A 14,337-nucleotide genomic window follows, 5' to 3' on the forward strand; every position below is an offset into this window, starting at 1 on the left:
ACAGTGCAATGATGGAAAATGATCAAAAAGACTATTAAGGGGCAGGTGTGGTTCACATGAGGGTGTTCTGAGAAAGTGGTTGAAGTTTCAGATATAATGAGGATCAAAAGGATATGTGATGGAAATTTCCTTAAGAAGAAAAGCTGTTATGAGGAACAAGGGAAGTCAAGCAAACGGTAGTGTTCCATTTTGGGGCATATTGAACACTTGTTAAAAGAGAATGTTCTCTTGATGCTGAAGTACAGAGAAAGAGTACATTGAAAAATTAAAATAATGGGAAAAATTTTCAGTCTCTCAGTACTGAAGAATACACAGTAGAAGATTTTGAGGTTGGCTCAGAGGTGTTACAAGGAGGAATTAATTTCGTGAATATGAAGGAGAAATACAAAAACAAAAATTTTTAAAGAATTTGCTGACTTTGGAGAAAAAGTAAAATAACCAAAGTCAACAGCTAAAGAAATGTGTTTACATCCAACAAGAGAATTTTAGGAACTGGAGATCATAATTATATTGAACATAATCAAAAAGACAAAATAAACACAGGATGTTTTTCCCCCAAAAGTACCAATTAGAAGAATGGCTTGTAGAAATCTTAGACTCAGAAAAAAAAAATTAACATGAAAAGTGCTCATAGGAGGAGGTGATTAAGTTACCTAAAGTGTCAAATGAGAAAACACACACTGGGACAGCACAATACGTTTATATAAAGCAAAGAATTTATTTGCCATCAAAGCCCAAATGCTTCCAACAACTGTAGAAGAAAATCTACCAGATTCTTTCAAAAATTTGTATTTGTATTTAATCTTGTAAGGAGAAACTTAAGACTTTGAAATAAGCAAAAATGATTACTAAATATTCAATGGAATGCTGGAGTCTGTGGAGATTGTCTGACTCTATAGGGATATGAAATTTTGTTGCTGACTAGGCTATTTTCCAACCCTATAAATTGAAAAAACTGATAAAAATGTCATTTCTTGTCTATTTTTAATGATTCTTGTTTATATAGAAATCCAAATAACTCCTGACTGGTAGAGGAATGACCTTCCTCTGCCCTGTAGAAGAAGCTAGTTTGCTTCCTTTTCTAAAATAATCCCACCACTTATTTACTCCATATAAATGTGTAATTCTTTGATTTCTCCTTTGAGCTGGTAGTAACATCTTTTTCAGGCATATCACTTAGTGGTAAGATAAAATCTTTGAAACCTGATCATTTTGTATTTGTATGAGAGTCTTTTTTCTTTCTAAATGATCCTTTAATCATTTTGGAGTTTCCATTGAATTTAATAAACTTTATTACTAGAAATGGTGCAAGCCAGAGACTCCCTTTATTCAGGCAGTTCTTTTTGGTTCATAGAGGTAAATCTGAAGTGGCAATAGAACTTTGCTGACTCCCTGTTTTCTTTTTATTTATTTATTTTTATTTTTTTGTTTTCTATTTTTAATTTTCCCCTCCACTAAATTGTCTTTTGTTTTTGTTATCTGTTTGTGTACAGCTAATAAATTATTTTCCATTGATGGTAGAAATGATTAGTTTATGATTTGATCATTTGGTAATCTGTCTACGTGGATTTACAGTTTATAGAGATCTGTTTTCTCTTGAATGAGAGAAGATAAAAATTTAGATTGCTTCTCTTTTAAAAAAATTGATTTGTCTATTCTGAGTTCAAATCATTTCAGAGTACCAGATCTACAAAGAAGGAGAACAGCTCTTTGATATTTGCACGAGTGAGTTTTTGTATTTCTGTGTTTACAGTTGACCTATGGCTAAAATGATAGAATGAAAGCTATATTGTGTCTATGGATTTGTGGGCTATATGCCTGTAATCTAAAAAGAACTTTACCTGTTTGTGAGTGTATAATGTTTTCCTTCCTCTAAAAGGTACTACAAAATGAGATGTAAAAGACTCTTAGTTGAGGAGCTCTGTTCCAATTGGCTTATAGAGATAAATAAATGTACACTGAATATTCCTAAAACTCCAAGAAAATAGAGAACTTGAACCAATAATACTTTCAATATGCTACATATTTTTAACAAATAGTCTTGCAGAAAGCAATTCAAAAATATTTTTTAAAATCCAAGTTTACATAATTTAGGCAAATCTTGGCAAATAAGACTACTTTAGTAATTTCAATATAATAAAACACAGCAATATTTTATTTGATTTATGCATGTTATATGTAAGAGTACATTTTTACTGTTATTTGGACATGCTTTTCCTAAACATATACAGGTGTACTGATTGGTTATACAAAATATAATTATGTATACAACTAAATTGAATGATTATTCTGACAAACACTTTATTTCAATGTTTCGGAAATGCTTTGCAGTATGTCAATTTGAAGATCTTTAGGGAACTTAACAATAAGAAGACTAATAACCCAAGTTAAAAATGTATAAGGGATCTGAATAAACATCTTTTAAATGACCAAGAAGCACATGAAATGATGCTCAACAAAATCAGTCATTAAAGAAATGCAACCGGACTCGGTGGCTCAGCCTGTAATCCCGCGCCTTTGGGAGGCTGAGGTGAATGGATTGCCTGAGCCCGCGGCTTCAAGACCCGCCTGGGCAACGAGACCTCATCTCTACAATAAATCAAAAAATCAGCCAGGCGTGGTAGCGCATGCCTGAAATTCCGGCTACTTGGAAGGCTGAGGCGGAAGGATCGCCAGAGCCCAGCAGGTCGAGGCTGCGGTGGCCAGGAGCGGCCACTGCACTCCAGTCTGGGCGACAGAGTGAGACTCCAACTCAAAAAAAAAAAAAAAGAAAAAAAAGAAAAAGAAATGCAAACAAAAGCCATAGTAAGGTACTACATCATACATATCAACATAGCTATTATCAAAGACACATAATAATGCGTGTTTATAAAAATGTGAAGAAATCAGACCCCCAGTCATTGCTGGTGTAAATTTAAATTAATATACTTATAGTGGAAAATAGTTTTGTAGTTTTTCAAAAATTAAATATAGAGTTACCACAGACCTAGAAATTTCATTCCTAGCTTCCACCATGAAAATTCAAAACTTATGCCTATGTCACAACTTGTACACAAATGTTCATAGCAGCATTATTCATAATAGCTAAAGAGTCAAAACAACCCGAATGTGTCCATTGGTTGATGAATAGACAAAAATAAATTAGTGTATCCATACAATGGATTATTATTTGACCATAAAAAAGAATGAAGTATTGCTGCAGCATGAATAAATCTTGAAAACATGCTAAGTAAAAATAGTCATACGCAAAGTCATATTTTATGTGATTTCATTTACATGAAATGTCCAGAATAGGTAAAAATGTATACACAAACAGGAAACATATTAGCAGTTGCTATGGATTGGGGGAAAGACAGCTGAGGCTTAGTCACCAATGGGCATGGTTTTTCTTTTGGGGGTGATTAAAATATTCTGGAATTAGATAATGGTAGCAGTTCCACAACCTTGCAAATTACTAGAAACCATTGAATTGTACACACTAAAATGATGGATTTTATGGATGGATTTTATGAGGAATTATGCTCAATTCAAACAAAGATCTTTAAGAACTTGAAACCTTAGCCTGATTAAATTGAGCTAATTGGTGAATAATCACTTAATACCTAAATTACAACTAAGAACACTGAAATGTTGATTACTAGGCATAATTTTGTTTATATACTTTTGCTTTTTATATGCTGTAGAAAGGCTATATCCTTGGTTAATTTTTGCCAGTTTCAGAAGGCATGTGAAGTATAGCAAGCATGTGACTGTAGAAAGTTGTGATATGTGTATTTATGAGTTCTGCTTGTCTGCTAAAATGCTGGCTTGTGACAGATGGTTCTATATTATTCATTCTCATGTGTTCTTTGGGAAATAAAAGTTATTTACTTGGGTTAAAAGTTGTAATTAATATTCATGGCTGACACTACACGAATGGCATAGTAACAGAGAAAATTGGACTCAGTACGTGCTTCCGTTTTTGAAGGAAAATGATAATTTTCTCCTAAAACAGCACTTTTGTGGGGGGGGGGTTATTCTCTCTCTCTCTATTCTTCATGCCCACTTATACTCAAAACTTACTGAGAACTTGAGAGTTTTGTTTATGTGGTTTATAGCTACTGATATTGATTGTATTGAAAATTGCAACTGAGAACATTTGAAAATGCTTATTAGGGAGTTGTTTGAAGGTAGCAATGATGAAAGTATTCTACGCTAATAGTATCTTATGAAATGAATTCTTGTGGTCCTGTGAGATCTGCCCTAAAGTAAAGTGCCAGTTTTTTTCCCCAGAATACTAAAGAGCACGATAAAGGGCAAAACTTGGAATGTAAATTTTATTTGCCTTGGTTTATAATCTCTGAGTCTGAAAAGCTATGGAATGTGTTAATAGCTTAGCAAAGTTTGCTCAGTGTGGATGTGCTTGCTTCCTTAGTTTACTGCTTACTGCTTTTGCTTACAATATGAAGGGTTAATCTTTCTGTCATCTGCCTACATAACAAAGATTCTGCATCTTATCAGAGTGACTCTCTGTGCCTTACGTGGACTTTATTACGTCCTAGATTATTTAAGAAAGCAAACAAAAAAGAAAAGAATCCTCATTTGTACAGGAACTCATATTTTGGCAATTATGTTACTTTCTATGTTTATTTTTCAGTACTTTTGTTCTTCCAATTAAATAGGTCACAAGTACTGTTTCTCAGGCACTTATGATTTGATCTTAATCAAGTGTCTAAATTTCCTTTGATAACGTTTTTTGTTTTGTTTTTCCATATTAGAGCTTCAATTATTTTTTTAAAATGTAAAGTAAAACTTTTGGGATATCTTTTGTACCTAAAACTATATTTGTAATTTCCTAGAGGACCCTTGCAAAATCACAGGGATTTGCTCTTTCACCTTATAAAGTACTAGAAATAATTAGTCTTTATTAAAAAAAAAAAAAAATCTATGTTTCTGTTGATGTGTTGTATGAGAAAAGTTACAAATCAAAAGAGATGCTTGTCCTTCCCAGGTGAAATTCTTGTAAGTGAAATGTTATCAATATATATATATTAGAAATTGCATTCTATATGGGAAGTTCCAAGGGATTTTTCAAAGCTCTTGATGTCCGTGATATATTTCTGTTCATCATGGTCTTGGAGTTGTTTTGTATGAAGATATTGGGCATCAATAGTAAAGTATTATCAGTCATAAATTTTAATTATTATTGAAATACTTCTTGGCTACAAGCTTATTCTTAATTTAAATCTAATATCATCTAGGCCAGTGTCTTTCAGTTAGAAATGTACATTGGATGCATGCATAAAGTTTTAGCAAAATACAGTTGTATAGACTGTATTCCAGCTTACTAAATCTCTTTATATTTTTCCTAGGGATAATCATAGCATATGGTTTGTATATTGTTGGTATGTTTTATGCATTATGTCTCAGAATGTTATATATCAAAATTATTTCCTCTATAAAAAGTACGTTCATTTAATTTTATAAATTAAGTTGTAACTCACTGATTTCTTTAAAAATAAGTTTAATCATGATCCTAAAATATATTTTACTTAAGTTTTTGGGAATGGTTTTATCTTGTTTTTCATGTTGCCAGATTTGCTTGTCAGTTGCATTATTCTGGTTATGAACTCACATCATACCTTTCACATTTGAAAATTATCAGTAACAAATTAACCATGACTAATTTAATCTGTCACCTATGGCTAGCCTTTGCTTTACTCTGATGATTTTTTGCTGTAGATGCAACCATTGAAAAGTCACCAATGATGGCAGAAAATGCTAGGTTGGGTTCTCCTTCCTCTTTTCTTTCCTCCTTCAAATCAGAACACAACTCAGGCTCTCCCTAGGCTCCTGACCCAACCACCCTTATCATTTTGTTCACATGTCCCATCCTTTTCCTTTTCCTTTCCCTGCCCCAGACTTTTCCATGCTAATTGGCCTTCTTATTCCTTTTTCTCTCTTGTTTGGGAAGCCTCCTTTTTTTTTTTTTTTGCCTATTTCTTTCATTTCTTTTCTCTCCTGTTCCCAATGATTAGTTTTTTATTTATTTTATCTACCCCTTCTTTCTGATCAGGGACCTCTCTCACTCAATCTTCCCCTTTTTCCAGGCCTTTCCTTTAAAATTGCTACCCCAATTCCTAATCTTTGATTCCCTTTATGAACCTTGAAATCCTCCTATCCTATTTAGGGCACTTCCATCTGATTTCTCTCCTGTGTCCACATTTCCTTCTGTGTGAACTCCTTATTCCCTCATAACCAAACTTTTGTTCATCCAGGATGCATTTCTAAGTTCAGTTTTACCTGCTTGCTAGAGCAGAAAATTTGCTCAGAAAATTTTATTGAACTGTGTCTAAGTCACTCTGCCAACACGGGATTCCCTAACTGAAAATCAATTTAGTGCTTCGCTAAGTGCTTTAAGTGCTTTTCTGAATTAAAAAAAAAAAAAGCATCAAATATCCAACCAAAATTTAACACAAAAGTTAACAACTGTTGTATAAAGAATTTCAGAAAGCCTCTTGTTATCTGAGTTAGGCCTTCTTTATTCAAATGTATTTGAAACACACAGCTTGGCATTAAACTCACAGCTGTAAAATCTTTAGGAGGGAGAAAAAATAGTCCAGATAAGGTTACATCAGCTACAGAAGAAATAAAACCTATCTGTGATCTGGATTCTTCAGTTGTCTAAAATGATGGTAGGAACAGTTTTCAGAACTGCTTGGGAAGCATCTGTACGCATTACCATTGGGACTGAAAGTGACTTCACTGGCTTTTTTCACAGCCTGTTTTGGCTTTGCCCACCATTTGGAGGTACAAGTCTTACTCTTTAGGGACATTTTCTTTGCTGCTTTCCAACAGATGCTGAGCAGAAATAAATACCCACTTAATTCTGGTGTAAAGACCGAAGATTTCAATGCACCAAATGGGGGAAAAGCACACAATTACACCAGCAGGCATAGCCCCAGATTACAGTTATGCTGTACTTGTAATTTGTCAGTGGCACACTGACCTCCAGCTCCCTCCCCTGCCTGTCCTTGCTTGGCCCACAAGCTTCCTCAACTTACTTTATATGGTAAATGCTTTATATAAGTGGAGTGTTGTTCAAAACTACTGGGTCCTAAACTTCGTTGCCCATTAGATTCACTTGGGGAGCTTGTAGAAACTCTAATGAGTATCAGAGGAGGGAGCCAGGTATCACTGTTATAAAGATTCTTAGATGATTTCAAAACGCAGCAAAATTTAGAAACCATTGTTCCGAGTGATTTATCCGTATCAACTCACTTAATTCTACACTGTGAGGTAGTACTATTACTATTCTTATTAATTCAACAAGTATTTTATTGATTATTTTCAATATGTTGGGTATGTGCTATGTCCTGAGATATTGCAATAAACAAGCAAATTAAAATTTTTGTTCTCTTGATCTTCCCTCTATACTAGATTTTAGGTGAGAATCTGAGGCTAGAAAGGTAAAAAACTTCCCCGAAGAGCTCACTAATAGGAAGTGGTAGAGCCTGGATTTAGAAGCAGGTGGTCTCAGAATCTGCTCTCCTAGTCAGGCACCACAACTCACTGTCTCCCTTCTGCAGTTCCACAGTGTCCTGGCATAAGTGTCCTTCTCAGTCCTGACTTCACTGGGCTTTCTTTGGAACTGGATGCTGTTGGCTACTCCTTTTTTCTCTCAGTCTTCTGCTGCAGGTTCCACGACATCATTCTCTCTCAGTTCTCATCCTACTTCTCTGGTTGTTCCTTCTCATTATCCTTTTCTGTTGCCTGACTTTTGAGATTGGCCTTCCAGAAATTCTGCCTCAGCTCTCTTTCCTTCTCACGCTTCGTAATCTTATCTCCTTGCCTACTTAACTCCTAAATTAACTCTTCCAAGTTCTGATCTCAGTTCAAATGCTACCTCCTCTGAGAGATTTTCCCTAACTTCCTGAAATTAGATCCTGCTCCTCTGTTGTATATTCTTACAGGGCTTCTTACTTTTTCTGGAAGCACTTCTCAGGGTCTGTAGCTATAAGTGTGTATGTCTGTCCCCTCCAATAGTCTGTAGCTTGTTCTTCTGTGTTTTCAGTTTTGCACCTCCATTGATTAGCACAGTATATGCCACCTTGTAGGAGCTCAGTAAATATGTTTAGAGGGAATGAGAACTGCACATTTTCCCATGGATTCAACCATTGTCTATATTAGTGTTTTTCAAAGTCTGTTGCATAGATGTCTGTATTAGAACCATTTGGGATATTCACTACAAAAATGGAATCCCAGGTCCCACCTCAGACCTACTGAATCAGAGTATCTGAAAACAGGGCACAGGAATCTGTTTTATTAAAAATGTTTCTCAGTGATATGACCATTCACTATCCATCCTCCAACGTCCTCACATCTAATTGGTGATCTGGCCTAATCAATTTTACTTTCTATACACACTTATCCACTGCTGTTCTCATCTCTGACCCACTTAAATACAACTACCTTTCATGTGGCTTCCTTTATTTCATTCTCTGCCCTGGGGCCTTTCTACACTATCCCTTTTCTGCATAACCCAACATATTTTCAGAGTGATTTTTCCAAAGTACAAAATGGAATCATATCATTTCTTTGTCTAAAATGCTCTAGTATGTCCCCCAGACCTTGGTTCTCCAACAAAGAGAATGATAGAGCCAAGGTAGAGAGTATTTCAAGGTGGGAGTGGTCAGCTAGATTCCAGCTTACTGAAAATCAAGATAAGCTAAACCTGAAAATAGGCCATTGGTTTCAGTAGCATGAAGGTAATCAATGATTGTGTAAAGCCCTGTATCTCCTACTGATTTTTGCCCATAGTTGGTTTGGCCCAGGCGAGAGCTGTGGCTCTGTCTTAGCTGTTACTACTTAAAGTTATAAGACTATGCCAGGTTACATCGATTTGTCAATCCAGTCAGTTCTCGGTGCTTATCTCGTGTGTCACAGATGATAACTCATCATCCTTAATATACCTTTTTACTTGCCTTCGAATAAACTGTACTTGCAGTTTCATTTTCTTTTTGTCTCTATTTATAGCTCCCCTTCTTTTGTTTTTTCTCTTGACATGGACATGCTCCAGAACTCAGTCCGTGATCACCTCTTATTCAGCTTGCACATATCCTCTTGATGATCTCATCCATTCTCATAGCTGAAAATACCATCCCATCCATATACTGACAATTCTCATGTCCCCATATCTATATTTGTATTTCAGAATTTTCCTCTAAATTTCAGATTCCTAAATTCAACTCATTTGATATCTCTACTCAGATGTCTAATAGTCATGATAAGATTAGCATATCAAAAACAAAATGTACAATTCTATCCCAACACCTGCCTCCAAATCTACTTTTTCTGAAGAAGTTTCCATTCAAGTTAATGGCAATTCCATTCTTCTAACTGCTCAGATTAAAAATAAATCATCCTTGACCAGTGTTTCTCTAAGCAGATTAAATTTATCAGAAAATTCTATTGGTTTTACTCTTTAAAATATCTCCAGAATCTAGTCACTCTGACCATCTCCACTGATATCACGCTGTCATGAGTTGCTTTATATCTCACCTAGATCACTGATGGTACCTTCTTACATTCTTACTACATATATCATGACTTTTTGCAGACTTCTCTCAATACATTGACTAGAGTGTTCCTTTAAAAATGCAAGTTCAGTTGTGCCACTTTTCTGCGTGATTTTCTACTTAACTCATGATAAAACCTGTGATTCTTACAATGATCTTCAAGTCCCATGTAATTTAGTTCCCACTCACTTCTTTGACCCCATCTGGGACTACATCTTCCCCTTACTCTGCACCAGTATGGCTGGCTGAATTATGTCTCCCAAAGAGTTCCATTTCCAAATTTCTGGAACCTGTGAATGTTACCCTATATAGAAAAAGGGACTTTGCAGATGGGATTAAGTTTAAGATTTTGAGTGGGAAGCTCATTCTGGATCATCTCAGTGAGGGTCTTAGTGAGTTCGGATTGCTATTACAGAATCCTATAGATTGGGTGGCTTAAATAACAGAAATTAATTACTCACAGTTATGATGGCTGGCAAGTCCAAGATCAAGGTGCCAGGAGATTCAGTGTCTTATGAGGGCACTATTCCTTGTTTGAGGATGGTCATTTTCTTATTCTGTCTTCACATGACAGAAGACGAGAGAGTCTTTCTCTCTCTTGATTCTTTATATAAGGGCACTAATCCCATTCATGAGGGCTCTGTTGTCATGACCTAATTTCCTCCCAAAGGTTCCATCTCAAAATACTATCATATTGGAGAATTTAGGCGTCAACAAATGAATTTGTGGGGGGACGCAAACATTCAATTACAGTGCTCCTTATAAGAGTGACAAAAGAGGATCAAATTGAGTAGATAGTGATATGGCAATGAAGCAGGAGATTGTAGTGTGACTTTGGAAAGTTACTAACTGGGTACACCTTCATCTTAACCTGGCAAGTGTAATACCCACCTAGCAAGGACATGCTGAAGATAAAGTACCTTTATATTGTGTTTCTAACAAATACATATATTTTTCTATTTGCATTTAATACATTTCATATTATTTATTTTTGACCCAATTTTTCCCCCCAGTATGGGGGGAAAAAAGGCAAAATTTATTAAAATCTGTATTTTGTAATTCAATGAATAAACCTCACAATGAATATTTATATGCCTTCTAGGTGTTCATTCAGGTCGTTGACAACATACGAAAGAACAAAACCAGATACAAAATCCCAGAGACCTTCTTCCAGGTAGATTCTTATTCCATATTTAACATTACTCAATCATCTATGAATCCACCTATATTGAGCATGCATACATGCCCATGGTTCATGGAAGGGTTTTCTGAAAGGCTTTTAAACTGCTTTGCTAAAATCCTGGTATATGGTATCTACCACAATTCCCTAAGTACTGGTTAGGTGGGCAGTTTGTTCCTTAGTGAGCCCATTTGGATCCTACAGATCACAATGACCACCTCTTTCTTTCCTATATATTGGCAAGCTATAAACCATTTTAGGATTTTGCTAGATACAGAGCTGAAGTTTACTTTTTGGTAGTATCTAACGTCTACCTTTTGGGAGAGAGAGGAGTTTTTCCTTCCAAATCTTAATAATCTTTAAAAATATTTCTATGATTTCTCATTAGTAATCTATTTGGGTCCCAGATTGAACCTACACATTCTTTTCATATCCTGATATAATCTATCTTGGTCTGAAAGTTTGATGAAATTTACCATAACCAAGTACTCCTTACTTTCCTCTTTATCTTGGGATTCAGTTTCCTTTCAACAATGTTGGTCTTGTCTATACAACTTTAAAATCATTCTTCTCAATAGACAAAGTAGAAGTTAACACTGTTGGACAGTTTTGTGCTCTTGATTTTTTTTAAGGCATCATTTTCTATACAAAATTGGGAATATTGCTTTGCAATATGATTACTAGATTTAATTTTACATAGATAAATTTTATGCTTTTCCCTGTAAGTTATATTTTTATTTATTAGAGTTCATACTTTTCTGAGGGTGGACAATATTTCTTTTCCTAAGCTTTTTTTTTCTTTTTATGAAAATAATTAGAAATCTTTAGTTCACTTAACTTTGGATTCTTCCCATGATGAGTGATTTAGGATTGTTAGTATATAGCACTGGAGTTCAATTAGTTCTCACATTTTAAGAGATTCATTTTCTTAGTAAGTAAAAGTATAAAATGTGTACCTGGCACAATTTCCCTAGAGAAAAGTTCACTGAAATGTGTTGATGCCCCTTTATTCAGCACCAGAAATAGCTACTGTGTGCTCCCTTATCCTGTGTTTAAAATACCAGACCTTCCCTTGAATTCGTCTCCAAGGACATCAACTCTGTTCTACTGAACTAATTTTATTAACAAGACTGCCTAATTTTTTGCTAAAGAAGGAAACTATAGGAAAATAAGGACAGAAACAGAGATATTCTTGTTAATTAGTTAACTCCAAAATTAATGTTAAGAGAGCCATAGTTGGCATATTTTGTCTTGCCAGTAAACTAATAGCAATTTTTCAATAATCTATAACTTCCCAATCTTTTGCTTCAAATAGAGATACTCAGCTGTATAAAGAGTAACTACTCGGGTGTCCTTCACTCCGTGGAAGAAAAACATCTAGAAAATGAACTCTTAGTACTGATTTACATTGTGAATTTGGAAATGTTACCATTGGGGTCTACATTTCTGTTGTCTTGTCCCCTTCTTGGGGAAGGTAAAACGGGGCCACTTTAATACTAAGGTTGTAGTAACTAACCCTGAGAATCTTTCCATGTATCCAGGACTGTACAAAGCACAGGGGTGTGATCACATTCAGTTCCTATAACAGCACTGTGAAGCAGGTATCATTTGTATCCCCATTTCCTAGAAAAAGAAGCAGAGTTTCAGAGGGGCTAACAGAATTGCCTAGTTGAGACAGTTATTACCTGACAGAGTCTGGATTTGAAAGCAAATGTCTGACTTCAGACACCTGCTCTTAACTGCTATTCAATCCATTTTTCTGACTTTAGCTACCATCAGAGACATCCCTGGAACTTCAGTTCCTCTGCAGATGACTCTTATGTTTGTTCTGGGAGTCTCTAAGATCTGTCCCATGGGTCCTCATTAATAACGCTAGAATTAGTCCTGGGAATCTTCCATTTCCCCGCTCTTACTAAGCATCTCAGTGATGACTGCTGCTGGGGTCTCCTTCATCTTCAGAAGCTTCAGAAGAGGCCTCCTCACTGCTCCCCCTTCTGGAGGGGGGATAGGGCACTTCATGGGGGGTAGTCTCCAATATCTCCTAAAGGTACTAAGCTGTCTATTCTGACTGATGGTACTGCTCTTCCCAGATGGTGTTGTTGAGGGTTCTGGGCTCCATCACCACACATGTGGGCAAAGGGAATGGCCTCATCACGGGAACAGCAGGCGTGTTAGATCCTTTGGGTGCCAGGACCTCCCCATCTCTCCTTTGCCTACTATGCTTTTCAGAAAATACCTTACAAACGATGCCTTAACAGCACCTCATGTGCTCTTTTTTTACTTGAAATGCCTTTCCTCCCTCCAGTTTCCTTTTTCCTTTTTCCTTTTACCTTAATCTTCCTTATTAAGATTCAACTCAGAGGCCACCACGTCTCACAGCCTTTCTCAGACTATTTTCCTAACTTACAAGTAAGAATTGGGTGCCCTACACTGTGCTTCCATAATGTCCTTTACTTATCCCTAATGCTGTCCTGACATGCTGTATTATAAATATAGTGTGTGTGTGTGTGTGTGTGTGTGTGTGTGTGTGTGTGTGTGCGCGCGCACGCGCGTGCGCATGCGTGTGTGTGTGCGCGTGTATCTGTTTGACTTACTAGTCAATTGAATGCATTATGAAATCTGAGTGTATTGAAGTGGATTCAGTGGATTGAATAGCAGTTAAGAGCAGGTATCTGAAGTCAGACACTTGCTTTAAAATCCAGACTCTGCCAGTTAATAACTGTCTGAATTAGGTAATTCTGTTAGCCTCTCTGATACTCTGCTTCTTTTTCTAAGAAATGGGGATACAAATGATACCTGCTTTATAGTGCTGCCATCTTTGTGTCCTGGTACAGTGCCTGGCATGTAGCACCAAGTCAATAGATGTTAAATAATAAATCACTCCTATATTTCTAGCTAGAATAACTGGGAAGATGGATGACAAAATAAATCTTCCTTAAGTTTCCTTGACCCTTTCCCAGTTCCTGTTTTTATTCTTTCATATCTTGACCTCTGAAATAGCCTCTCAAGTCTTTAAAAATAAAACTGTGGTTAAATATATATAATAGTAAACTTACTATTTTAACCATTTTAAAGAATACATAGCTTTTCAACTCCTGTGTCCCTGACTTTAGATAGTCCTCAAAGCCACTTTCACTTTGTTGCCCAAGTGAACTAAAACTATGTTAACCTGCTGTTTAAACTCCCTCACTGACTCCCCTTTGTCTACTGAGTATGAAGGGGTACCCAAAACAACCACGAATTGTTTTTTGGAGGGCAGGCCCCCTGTAGGACAGGCTTTCCCCACTAAGTGAGTATTCTAGGAATGCATCAGCATCAGTGTACCAGCTAGCATTGAGCTTTGGCCTCCTCTTCTACTTTGGGTAGGTGAATCTCTTTCTCTTTCTCTCTCTAATTTACTTTCTATATTTTCTTTTCTTTTTTATGGTTCACGCCTGTAATCCCAGCACTTTGGGAGGCAGAACTAACTTCAGTGCAATTCTTTGCATCCTTCTCGTGTTACCAGATCATACACCAGACACATCCCCAGTGGGCCTGACCTATCATTCTGGAGGCCCCTGCTGGGAGTGTGACCTAATGTTTCTGGAGGTCCCACTGAGA

This window comes from Carlito syrichta, unplaced genomic scaffold, assembly GCF_000164805.1.
Source record: "Carlito syrichta isolate Samal-C Ts95f unplaced genomic scaffold, Tarsius_syrichta-2.0.1 Scaffold305870, whole genome shotgun sequence".
In the NCBI taxonomy this organism is placed as follows: domain Eukaryota; kingdom Metazoa; phylum Chordata; class Mammalia; order Primates; family Tarsiidae; genus Carlito; species Carlito syrichta.